Source organism: Curcuma longa, chromosome 16 (assembly GCF_044706935.1).
Source record: "Curcuma longa cultivar G26 ecotype Majalengka, Jawa Barat chromosome 16, ITB_CL_G26_1.1, whole genome shotgun sequence".
Lineage (NCBI taxonomy): Eukaryota > Viridiplantae > Streptophyta > Magnoliopsida > Zingiberales > Zingiberaceae > Curcuma > Curcuma longa.
Genome location: NC_133876.1, coordinates 4689481 through 4701955, shown reverse-complemented (window position 1 = coordinate 4701955; position 12475 = coordinate 4689481).

The following is a 12475-nucleotide window of genomic DNA, read 5'->3' as shown; positions in this document are numbered from 1 at the left end:
GCCTACGGTGGTGTTGCACTACCACTTCTATCTGAACGACTGGGTTCGAACCTTCACGAAGTCCGAAGCATCATCTCATAATTCGTCTCTGGTGCGCTTTAATATAAGGAGATTGTGCCTGTAAGGAATCGGGAGATGGCTAGAGAGGGGGGGGGGGGAGTGAATAGTCTCTTTTTGCAGTCGATTTTTCTCCTACAATTGATTAGTATGCAGCGGAAATAGAAAGAAAAACAACCAACAAAATAAAAATAGAGCTAACACAGGGATGCACGAGGTTCGGGGATAACTTGCCTCTACTCCTTGGCGTGTCTGTGAGGTGGACGATCCCTTGATCTTCGGTAGATCACACCCCGACTGAAACCGGCTAAATAATAACTCCCTCTCAGTGGAGTGACCTCTCCATAACAAATCTCAAGGATATGAAATAAGCACAGAGATAAGAGAAAGGAGGTTGAGGCAGTTAACAGAACAACAACTTACAGAGCAGACTGCCTCAACTTAACCAACCACAACACCAACCGAAGATCAGAAGATTCACCCGAGAGCAAGAACACCAACACTTGCAGCACCTCAGGGAAATCAAGCAAGCAAGACGAATGAACGCAAGTAGAGAGTGCACAATTCACTGATTTCTTGAATTGCTCTCTACTTCTCCATCCTCTTCTTTTATCTTCCTTTCTTCTGCTCATGCACCCACGCCTACTGAACCAACTAAGCTCCTCTAAGCCCTCCGGTCCACTGAAGTCATCCTCTCCAGTTGCCAGCCGAGTTCAGTCGTTGCCAGTAGCCGTTTATCCAGAAATTAGCTATCAAACAATTTGGTAGAATGGAAAGCCAACCTTGACTCTCCCACTCTCCCTTTCTTTCATTTGAATTCAAATATCTGCAAACTCAGAGCAAACTCAAAAATACATCAGCACGAATCAAAGAGAATCAAAGAGCAGATCAGAAGAGCAGAAATACGCAGAAGTATAGCCATAATCGATCAAGACATTGATTAAGAGAGAGTAGAATCGATTACCACCCTTGTAATCGATTCCAGCGTGACTTAATCGATCAGATGATCGATTACCACGTTATGTAATCGATCGTGAGATTGATTAAATGTCGTAACTTGTTTCTCAGAAAACCACGTAATCAATCAAGGAATGGATTACGCTTGTCCATAATCGATCATGCAATCAATTATGGTGAGTTCTATAGGATATCTAATTTCTCACAGAATGCTCTGTAATCGATCCGGTGATCGACTAACCATCCTAGCCATTGGTTAATCGATCCACCCACCGATTACACTGAAGTGAATTCGATTCCCATACAATCTGATCACTTGGTCAACTCGTGTCTCATCCGAGCCAACCACATTGGACCATGTATTTGTTAGATTTGAGAGGTATCCTAAGGCAATCGCCTTACGGTTATACTATTTATTAGATAAATAGCAATTCACTATTTGAGTGCACATTCCATATGTGTTTGATCGGATCTTAAACTCGAATACTGAATGTCCGCAATACGATTCATAGCATGAGAGAATTTGTGATTGGATCACAACTCGTGAGCATCTCTACATGTGTAATTATGAATGTATTGAAATTATCCCTAGTCAAGGAATTGATGAGCACGGACGTCATCGATTCTGTCGAGACTAGCACGTTTTGAACTCCTTGGTTAGCCAAGCAGCCGATCTCATTGCTGTCGACATTAGATGTTGAGAGTTAAACGTGGATGCTGGTTAAAGGTAACCAGTTCATTGGAGTGACCTGTCTTGAGACTTCATATGGTTCTATATATATATATATATATATATATGTCAATGAAGATCTCAATGCAGCTTAAGTGCGAGTTTCCTTTGACTTGCGGTATTCAAGTCACCTTGGTCATGGAGGCTTATACTTTGACATCTTAAGTAAGCATCTCCGAGGAGGTGTGGATCCGAGATGATTGGGTATAAGTTGAAGTGTCCGAAGGTGTTTGAATAGCCCACAGAGGATTCACCGCTCCTTGAAAAGGGAGACGTATACCCTGCGGCCGCTTGTCAGGATTGTTACTAAAAGTCTTTGGCCAAAGCATTACATGTTAAGAGTACGAGACTCTTGGACACATGTACAAGTAACTTGAATCCACAGGACAAGAAAGCAGCTTGGGCTAGGTGTGACGTAGTCAGCCTAGTGGGGACCGACACATAGACCATGTCCTGAACCAAGCGGGTATAAGACGGTGAAAGGAACGAGGCACGATTCAGTGTAGCTGCTGAAGGGTTTAGAAGATGTTCTGGAATCAATCGTTGATTTTTCGGTCAATTGGGGATCATGATATACTACTAGGTGTCACTCATGATCGTTCCGTAATTAATGGTTAATTACGGACGGCCAACATAACCGGGAACCTATTGGGTCACACGCACAACAAGTTCTCCGAAGGACTTAAAACGAGTTTGAGAATTAGATTCTCAGAACGAGAGAAATAAAATCTGGTTGGACCAGACAATGGACAAAATGATGGAACTCGTCTTACGAAGATGAAACGAACGAAACTGATTTCGTTCAAATCAGAGACCGTTTGGTTAGTGAACCAAATGATTCAGTTTTGAACCGAAATTGAACCAACTTGGTTTGGTTCATGATGGAAGAGATTTTGGCAAAATGGAAGAGATGAGAAGCTTCGTCTTGTGAAGACGAATCGAACAAAACTGGTTTGGGTCAAATCGGAGTTCGTTTGGTTAGTGAACCAAGCGATTTAGTTTTGAACCAAATTGGTCCGGTTCGCTACAGTTAGATTCGGTTCAACCCGAATTAGGGTTTTCGGTTTGGTTTCATTGGTCCGGTTCAAGCCTTTTGGTTTATGGGTTTTGGCTGCCGCGTTAAAAGGAAATCGTCGATTGTCGCCGGTGGTCGCGTGCTTCCCTCGTCGGCATCTGTGGTGCGGCGCTTGCTTCCTTGCTCCCGAACGAAGCTCTAAGCCTCCCTTCTTCTTCTTCCTCCTCGCGATCGAGGCGTTTTCTCTCGCGGTTGCCGCCTTTCTTCGCCATCCACGTGAAGGCTGAGCGATAGCCGCTGCCGGCGTTGCGTGGGAGAAGAGCAACTCTAGATGAAGAGAAGGTGCCACCCTTGTTCTGCTGCCGCCGTCCCTGTTCTGCTGCCGCCGTCCCTGTTCTGCTGCCACCTCCGTCGGAACGCGACGGTGCCCTCTCTTCTGTCGCTACCACCGGAAGGGAGAGCCTTTCTCTGTTCTGTCACCAACGCCGGAGCTGCTGGCAGCACTACTGCCGGTCTGCTTTGCCGTGAAGAACAGATTTTCTCTGCTTTGCCATGAAGAGCAGATTTTCTCCTTGGTTGCTGTGAGGAACAGAAGATAGCTTCTATGTTTGCCTCGTGTACGAATGCAACACCGGAATTCTTGCTGGGTTCCTCTGTTTTGGCGACATGAGAGAGAAGAAGGGAGAGAAGAAGAGAGATTGTATTATTTGTTTGTTGAAAAATTGTTTTCAACTACCTATCGAAAGTTTGTGAATCTTTCGGATAGTACCATCATGATCGAAAATAGTTTTTCGATTTTGTCCTAAATTAGCGGTCAATAGTTGATCACTATAAACTACATCGAAAATACGGATTCTCGGTGATAGTTTGAAAGCCCCGAAACGATTGCAACACATGTTGTCGCGTGGTTTTCGGAATAAGGCTTCTCTCGATTTGATCGTCATCGATCATCGGCTAGTACCGAAGACGATGACGTGACTCGTGACTTCCGAAGCTGTCCAGACGGGAGCTTGGCGTGGATCACCAGTAGAGGCGGGACTCGGACGAGGATCGCTCGATTGATTCAACACTGCTCAATATCGTCATCGCGAGGTACACGTTTAGAATAATTTTATTCTGTAAATTTTATTTATACAAGTAGAATAATTTTATTCTGAAAATTTTAATTTCCTGTCATGCCTTGTACACATGTTATTTCCTGTATTGCATGCGTGTGTGTGATAATAATTAGTTTTAATTATCTGTATATTTCTGCTGCGCACGTTTACGAAACGTGTAGACACGCGCATTGCACCGGGACGATCCCAACAGTGGTATCTGAGCCAGATCGTGCAAGGCCTACGCGTAAAATTGTTTACGCGTAGTAGTTAGTCGTGGATCTAATTTAGGAAATTTTGATATTTTAATTTAGAATTTCTAATTATAGAAATTTTCTAATTTGTTAGAAAATTTCGATTAGGAAATTTATTTCCTAATTAATTAGATTTTCTTAATTAAAAATTTTTATTTCCTAAAATAGGAAAATTTTATTATTTAATTCAGAATTTCTAATTATAGAAATTTCTAATTCGTTAGAAAATTTTGTATTAGGAAATTTATTTCCTGATTAATTAGATTTTCTTAATTAATAATTTTATTTCCTTAAAAAAAATATTTGAGATTTAATTTAGAATTTCTAATTGTAAAATTTCCTAATTTGTTAAGAAATTTGGATTAGGAAATTTGTTTCCTAATTAATTAGTTTTTCTTAATTAAAGATTATATTTTCTAAAAATAAAATATGTGATTAGATTTGTTTCCTAATCTAATTAAAGAATTTCTGATTTGTGAAATCAGATTCTTTACCATATTTTATTAAATTAGATTTACGACAACTATGACTGGAAATAATCATAATTAGTTGCATTAATTATGTCATGTCATATAATTTGTCATGATTAGTTGCATTAATTATGCCATGCCATTTATTGCCATGTCATGTAGATAATTAATTGTTTGCATGAAAAAGAGGATGAGACCTGAAATCCCTTGTAAAATAATTAAAGCATACACCTTCCGATAATATGGTGTGATTTCACGTGCCAGTCACGTGAAAGACACGTGACTATTTCTTCCCAGCCACAGCAACAGATTTTAACTAGAAAATATTAACAGTCCGCTTAGTCCTTCTAATGATCCAATAATCTGTTTAATTTGCCATAACAAAATTACTAATTTTTACTTTTTATAAGTTAATTTTGGGTTATTAGATTTATATATATTGTAATACTATTTAACAGAAAGAAATTAATATTTAATTTTTTGTCCAGTTTCAATTTAAAATTGAAATTAAAAAAATCAAAAGAGCGCCTAATTCTTGAAATCATGGGTGCCTCTTTTTTTTTTTTTTTTTAATAAAAAGGGCCTTAAATGAATTTTTTAGAATTATCCTTTAACGAGATTATCATTGTTAGTATTTTAAATAATTTATAGAATTATAAAAACTGTATGTTATAAATATTAATTAAGTGTAATTTATTTTGCCATTATTAATATGATTATTCTTTATTTTATAAATTTTAAAATTTTATTTATCGGACTGTTAGTCTTGGTTATAAAATTAGTTTTCCATAAATATTTATAAATTCAACTAGTTTTTAAGTTTTATGATTGTAGTCATTTTATTTCCTATAAATATTAACATATTTTCATCAACATGCATGATTATATTTTTTTTTATCTTGTTAAATACATAAATTTATAAAATTATTTAATTACAGATTCAAAATTAAAAAATATTTTTATTTTATAAAAAAATTATTTTGGATTTAAAGCCACCATTTATCCTTTAAAATTTTCCTTTCTCTTTCTCTTTCTCTTGGGTTTATAGTTCCTGTTCCTGTTGAGATCGCCTGATAAACGTGTCACCCGCCATGCAACACCACGGTCTACATCATGGAGAGGAAGAAGATGACGAACTCTGGGACCTGCGAACACCAACACCGTGAGAAGGAAGGCCAAGGGTGTCTCTGGCTCGACCACTCCGACGCTCAAGTCAGTACCGGGAGGAAGAAAAACTGTTGCAGTAAGGAAGAAGTAATTGTGTTTTGTCTTGCATACATGTGCATGTAATATCTGGGGTTTATATAGAAAGTGAGGGAAGAGAATTATACCTGCTTGTAATTAACAAAAATATCAGCACAATAGATTTTGTCAGAGGAACTGCCTTTCGTTATTAAGGATAATATTATCTGAGATATCTTGTTAGGAAGAATATCCTGCCGTGATCATTGTCAGGATCTGGAGAATATCCTGTTGTGATCATCTGCGATCATTCAGACGGAATGTCTCCTCCCCGTCGTAGCTACATGTCATTAAACTGTATTGCTTCATAATTGCTGGACGGCGATGGTGTGACAGATTGGATTGGATTGTGACCACTAGATAAGATGATCAGAGGATTTGATTGACAAAGAAAAGAAGACGGATCAGGATTCGAGTGGTTGAGTAGGAATTATGAATGAGTTGAATGGGTCTGATTAAGTCCAGTCAACCAATCAAGTCAACCGTAACAATCGGGTCTCCCTCTATATGTGCCACGTGTTTGGACAAGTCCCCTTCCTTTATCTGACGGGTCTCATTCTACGATTGGTCTTTGCGGGCTAGATCATAATACCCATAACATTGGTCTCCCCTCAAGTCTAGTCGAAGGAGCGGACCAGTCGACTGACTAGACTGAGTTCATGACAAATGACAATACGGTTACTGAGTTAGAGGTGGAGAAATAGTCTAGGTTGGCTTAGGTGTCAGGCCATTCTATGATGAATGGTTCACACGGCTCACAGAGCACCTGACAAAACTGAGGCACACCAATGGGATGAGATGGCTGATGAGACGTTCACACGCCTCCATTAAGGACAAAGATACACTGCAGATTGCATTCCTCCTCGAATGGTTCGCATGACCTCCCTCCTGTTCACATGTCATCACATCTGGCGGCTAGTACTCCTTCTATCCACTATATATAGAGGACGAGGGGACACAGACGCGAAGCCATCTGTAGTTGTTGCTTTCGTGCCTTCGCTTCCTCTCGACTACTTCCGTCTCTGACTACAACTTCGGCCTTGTGTAAGTCCTTCCATTCTCTTTTTGTCTTCCTTCCCCCTTCGCAAGACATGGAGACGGCTAGCTCGTCTTCTTCCCCTTGGTATGAGTCTATCTAATCCATCGTCACCCGTGAGTTCAGAAGCGAGATGCGGGCTACCTTCAGAATCCTGGAGGACTTTAAGGTTAGGGTAACAAAACTAGACCAGAGGCCCCATAACCCCCCTGCCAGTTTTATAACCTTTTTCCATAGTCAACTAGTAGGTGGTCTTAGATTTCCCATCCCTAAGTTTTTTCAAGAGGTCTCTACTTATTTTCATATTCCCTTACATCAGCTAATTCCCAATTCCTTTCGACTGTTGTGTGGTGTGTCCTTAGTATTTCAAGTGTATCAGATTCCATTAGGCCATTCTTTCTTCCATTTCTTCTTTTACCCAAAGAAGATGGAGGAAGGTGTATTTTATTTTATAGCGAGATCCGGGTGCAGCTTCCTAGATAAATATCTGACTTCCCACAAAGGCTTGAAGTCGCGATTATTTTTTGTGAGTGGCCCGAGTTCAATGAACTTTCCAAGCGAATGACAGTCTGAGCTATCAAGTCCACCCCTTCTCCCATCATACAAGAAAGAACATGTCTACATAGAGGTAGTCGAGCTGCTAAAAGATCTCAAATTTAACATCCAAAAGTTAGTGAGTGAGGAAGAGTTATTGTATCGAGGAAGACTCAGTCCCATAGAGACGGATCTGCCTCTACCACTTGGTAAGTAAATAAGTTATAATGAGTACTTGTGATAGCTAAGTGAAGGTTATGTCTACTGCAGAAGAAGTTTGGATGAATGTCTCGATCAATAAATATTTGAAGTGGGACTGAGCGGCACTCGAGTCCTTAATGACTCCAGCCGCGTCCGAGGAAACCCCGAAAGTCAGAAATCAAGGTGCCAAATGTCTGGAAGTCGGAAGACCAGATCCCGACTATAAAGGAGCCATGGAGTCAAGCGCCTTACTAGATATTGTTAAGGAAGACCAACGAAGTCAAGAGGCAGTATTGGAGAATGTCCCTCTGTTGGCATTGGTGGTACCCGTGGGAGTGATGAGGCCATCGACATCTCGTCCCAAGAAGAAGAGTAATCAATCACAATCACCGACTCGAGCAGAACAGGTGAAGAAGAAAGCTCGTGCTGCTGAGAGCTCCACTTCGAATCTTGAGATGGCACCCGAGGCTACCAACCCGACTCCCCCTTCATCAGAGTCTACTGCACCGGAGTCGATCCAATCAACCCAAGTTCTGAGGGAGGTGTGGCTCCTGATCCCTCCCGAACTGCAGCCCAAGTCCCTATCACTGAACAAGAGGTCGAGCCAACTGTTGTCTCAAGTGCGCCTCTGCCTACAACCGTGTCACCCTCAGTCATACCTCTGTCTCCGACAATCAGGACTACTACTCCATCGACGTCAGACCCGGAGTTTGATGCCTAGGATCAAAACCCTATGGACCCTCGTCCCGAGGGGTGGGGTATTATGAACAAGATTCGGGCCCTCCGCAGGCCTGAAGGCTACAAGACTGTGGATACTCTAACCCTAAGAAGTCGTATGAACGTTAGCATAGTGAAAGTAATGTGATTTTTTGATTGTTCATTTCTAAGGTTTTGACAGCTAATGTTGTTTTTCTTGCAGCTGTGGTCTGAACATTTGGGATTACACAACAGACTGCCCGGCCTATACCGAGAACTCCAATTGATGGAGAAGCGAATAAGAGGGTATGAAACTCAGGGGGCACAACCAATGCCCGAAGTAGAAGATTTGAAGGCCGACCTGGCGAAGAGCCGGCAGGAAGTGGAGGAGCAACGGGTTAGCTTGGCTCATTACCAGGAAGAGTTCGGGGAAGTCAAGGATCAGAAGACGGCCCTAGAGCAGGTATTGCAAGAAGCTCAACAAGAATTAACTCGTCTAGTTGCTCTGACTGAGCAACAAGAAGACTGACCTGCCACGTGGCTGCTGAGTTTGCCCGCGAGCTCGGCAGCGTGCCGCGTGGGACAGTGCCGAGCTCACCTGTTTACACATGTCAGTTGAACTCTTAGCGTTATGCCGATCTCCCTCAGCTCGCGCGCGCATGTCCCACCGCCGACAGAGGTGTGGAGCTTGCTTGCATGTGTGCGTGACAGCAGAGGTGTGGTGCTCGAGATTGATAGAGGCGTGTGTCAGCTAACCTCTGAGGTGTGGAGATCAGCAGAGGTGTGGAGCTCGGCAGAGATGTGTGTCAGCTGACCTCTGAGGTGTGGAGAGCAGCAGAGGTGTGTGTCAGCTGACCTCTGAGGTGTGAAGATCAGCAGAGGTGTGGAGCTCGATGGAGATCGGCAGAGGCGTGTGTCCGCTGACCTCTGAGGTGTGGAGATCAGCAGAGGTGTGTGTCAGCTGACCTCTGAGGTGTGAAGATCAACAGAGGTGTGTGTCAGCTCGGTGGAGATCAGCAGAGATCAGCGTGTGGTGGCTGAATTTTCAGCACTGTGTCACGTGTGTATTGCTGCATGATAGGAGGGTTGAGGATTCGTTGGTCCGATTTATAAATAAGGTTCACAACTCGGTTATTGTTCACAACTCACTGCTTCACTCCCCACTTCTCCTCTGTTCTTCATGCTGAGTTCCTTCCTTCTATACACAAGCAGTCAAAACTCGATTTCTTATTGTAAGTTCTAGTTCTGTCCTTTTGTCCTACGTAGGATTATGGCCTGGTATGAGTCAATTCAATCTCTTTTTTATCGTGAAAATCAAGAAGAGTTGAGGGTAGTCCTCGGAGTTCCTGATAATCATATAGTGAGGGTACTACAATCCTATCAACGACCGCATAGTCCACCATCCGATTTTATCACCTTTTTTATGATCAATAATAGGGGGTTTGCGATTTCCTATTTCACAATTTTTTCAAGACATCGTTGCTTACTTTTGTATTTCTCTTTCACAACTGACTCCCAATTCCTATCGATTCCTTTGTGGTGTATCCCTAGTGTTTAAAGTTTATCGTATTCCCCTTAATCCTATTTTCTTCCATTTTTCCTTTTTTCTGAAGAGAATAGAAGAGAACATTTTTTATTTTACTGCTAGACCCAGTTATAATTTTTTAGACCACTATCCGCCTTCTCGTTAGGGGTGGAAGTCAAGATTTTTCTATCTTAAACCCTCGAGTCCTGTATATTTTTCAAGTGGGTGGCAGTCAGAGTTGCCGAGTCAACCCCCTTAATATCCTACAAGAAAGAATAGACTTTTATTGAGGTTGCCCAGCTGTTAAAGGGTTTAAAGTTCGACGTAAATAAACTGGTGAATGAAGAAGGTTTGCTATATCAAGGGTGTCTGAGTCCTATAGTGGCTAATTTATCCATACCATTCGGTAAGTGTTTGTATTGATATTATGGGTGTGATAACTAACTAAGTTTTCTTTTGGTTTTGCAGAGGTTATTTGGATGGACGCGTTAGTGAATAAATATCTCAAGTGGGATAGACGACCCTCGAGGCGTTAGTGACCCCAAGCGCCTTAGAGGATGCCCCATCGGAGTCTCCACCTATCAGACCCTCGAGGCCGAGGGGAACGACCAGTTGTGAGAGGGCGAAAAAGAAAGCTAGGGTAGGGGAGTCTTCCGAGCCTGGCCCGTCGAGTCAACCGACTCCTAGGGAGGGATCAGCCTCCGTAATCTCATGGACTGCTCTCAACCCTTCGGAGGTTCATGTTGAGACTGCGGAGGTTCATGTTGAGGCTGTAGAGGTTCATGTTGAGGCTGGAGCAGATCGAGCTGAATCATCTATTGAGACAGCCCAGCTGCGGAACCAGAGACGCAGTCATCTTCACCGACCGATAGAAGCGAGAGGATGAGACGTTTGGCTCAGATGGTGGCATCTCTCGCTTTAGAAGCGTACCAAAATATTGACATTCTGGGACTGAGTCGGATGACCCACCCTACTGATGGTAAGGGACATATGTATACTAAATGTGATATGTATATCTTCTAACAGTGACTAATCTTACAGCTATGGGCTATGCACCTAGCGCTGCACGGTCGCTTACCCTTTCTTTCCCAGTGATAACTAACATTTTTACCGAGTAAATTAGGGTGAGATTGGACCAGTTTGATCGCATTTCATATCATAAATTGGACTTTTAGCTTATTTTTTATCTTTGGTTAATTTGTAGTCTTCATTCTATTTTTTCATTATTTTTAGGTATTTATGGATATTAATTTTCATCTTTAATTTTTTTTACAGGAATTAGAATGAAGATAATGATAATTGGAGGGCTCAATTGCAAGAAAAATTAATGTGGTTCAAGTTGGGATCGAATTAGAAATCACATTGACTCAGCTTGAATTGAAATTTGACTCAAATTTGAGTTTGAACTAATTTAAATTAAAAGTGATTCAGCTAGCCCTAATAACAAGCCCATCCCAAATCACAAGATCAACCCAAATTCAATCTAGCTCAGCCCAAATCTAAATTGATTCAGCCTAAACTTATTTGACTGAGCTAAATTCAATTTGGCTCCGTCGGCTCTGAAATGGGATAAAAGCAGAGATTAGGGTTCGAACGATGGGGGGGTCAACCGCGATGGAAGCTTCTCATTTCTCTCCGTCGTAATTTTCCTTTGTCTCCACCTCACCGATCTGCCGAGTTCCCGTCCATCCTTCGCCCATCCACAGCCTTCTCCGTCACCTTCCTCTCCGATCAGCAACAGAGTGGCGACCGGCAACCTCTACGGACGACGAATGCCGACGCCAGCACAGGAGCCGTCGCCGTGAGCGGAGTGCTCGACGATTGGTTTCTTTATCCCCGACAGCTGCGGATCTGTCGTTGTGAGCGGAGTGCCCGTCGATTGGCGGCTGTCGGCTTCCCACACAGCAGCGAATGTCGGCGTGAGCGGAGTGCCCGGCGGAGCTCGCTGTCTATACGCATCCACCGGAGTTCAGCACGAGATTGTCGGGTTGTGCTTCGACCGTCTCATCCACCGAGGATGCGAGGTAAGTCTCTGTTTTGGTTCTAATCGTGTCTGTGGTTTGCAGCAGGGAGAGAACTGAGCAGTGGCCGACACTTGCGGTCTTCCCCGACTTGAGCTCGCTGGAATTCCGACGACGTTCTTCCGTTCTGTTGGCATGAATCAACTTAATTGGTGCTGATCTCCTCTCCTCTAAGCCGATTCGGGGCTCACTACAACAAAAATGACTTTCCGCAGCGCGTCATCCGCAGCGCACATCATAGGCGCGCCGTTAATAGTTGCTTTAACGGCGCGCCCAATAAAATGCGCTGCGGATAATATCATATTTTTATCAACCGCAGCGTACAACAATAATACGCTGTTAAAGATACTTTTAACAGCGCACATTGTGCGCCGTTAAAATTATTTTTGACAGCGCATATTGTGCGCTGTTAAAAGTATTTTTGACAGCACACAATGTGTGCTGTTAAAAATTTATATTGATAGCGCACAATGTCCACTATTAAAAATTTATAAATTGTAACCGCGTGTATAGTACGCTGTCAAAATTTTATTAGTTTTATTTTTAAAAAAAAAATACTGTAATTTTTTTTTTCCATCCCAATTTCTTTCCCGATGTTTGAAATGGGAAAATTGAGCATGCTTGTTAGCTGATTTGAGGA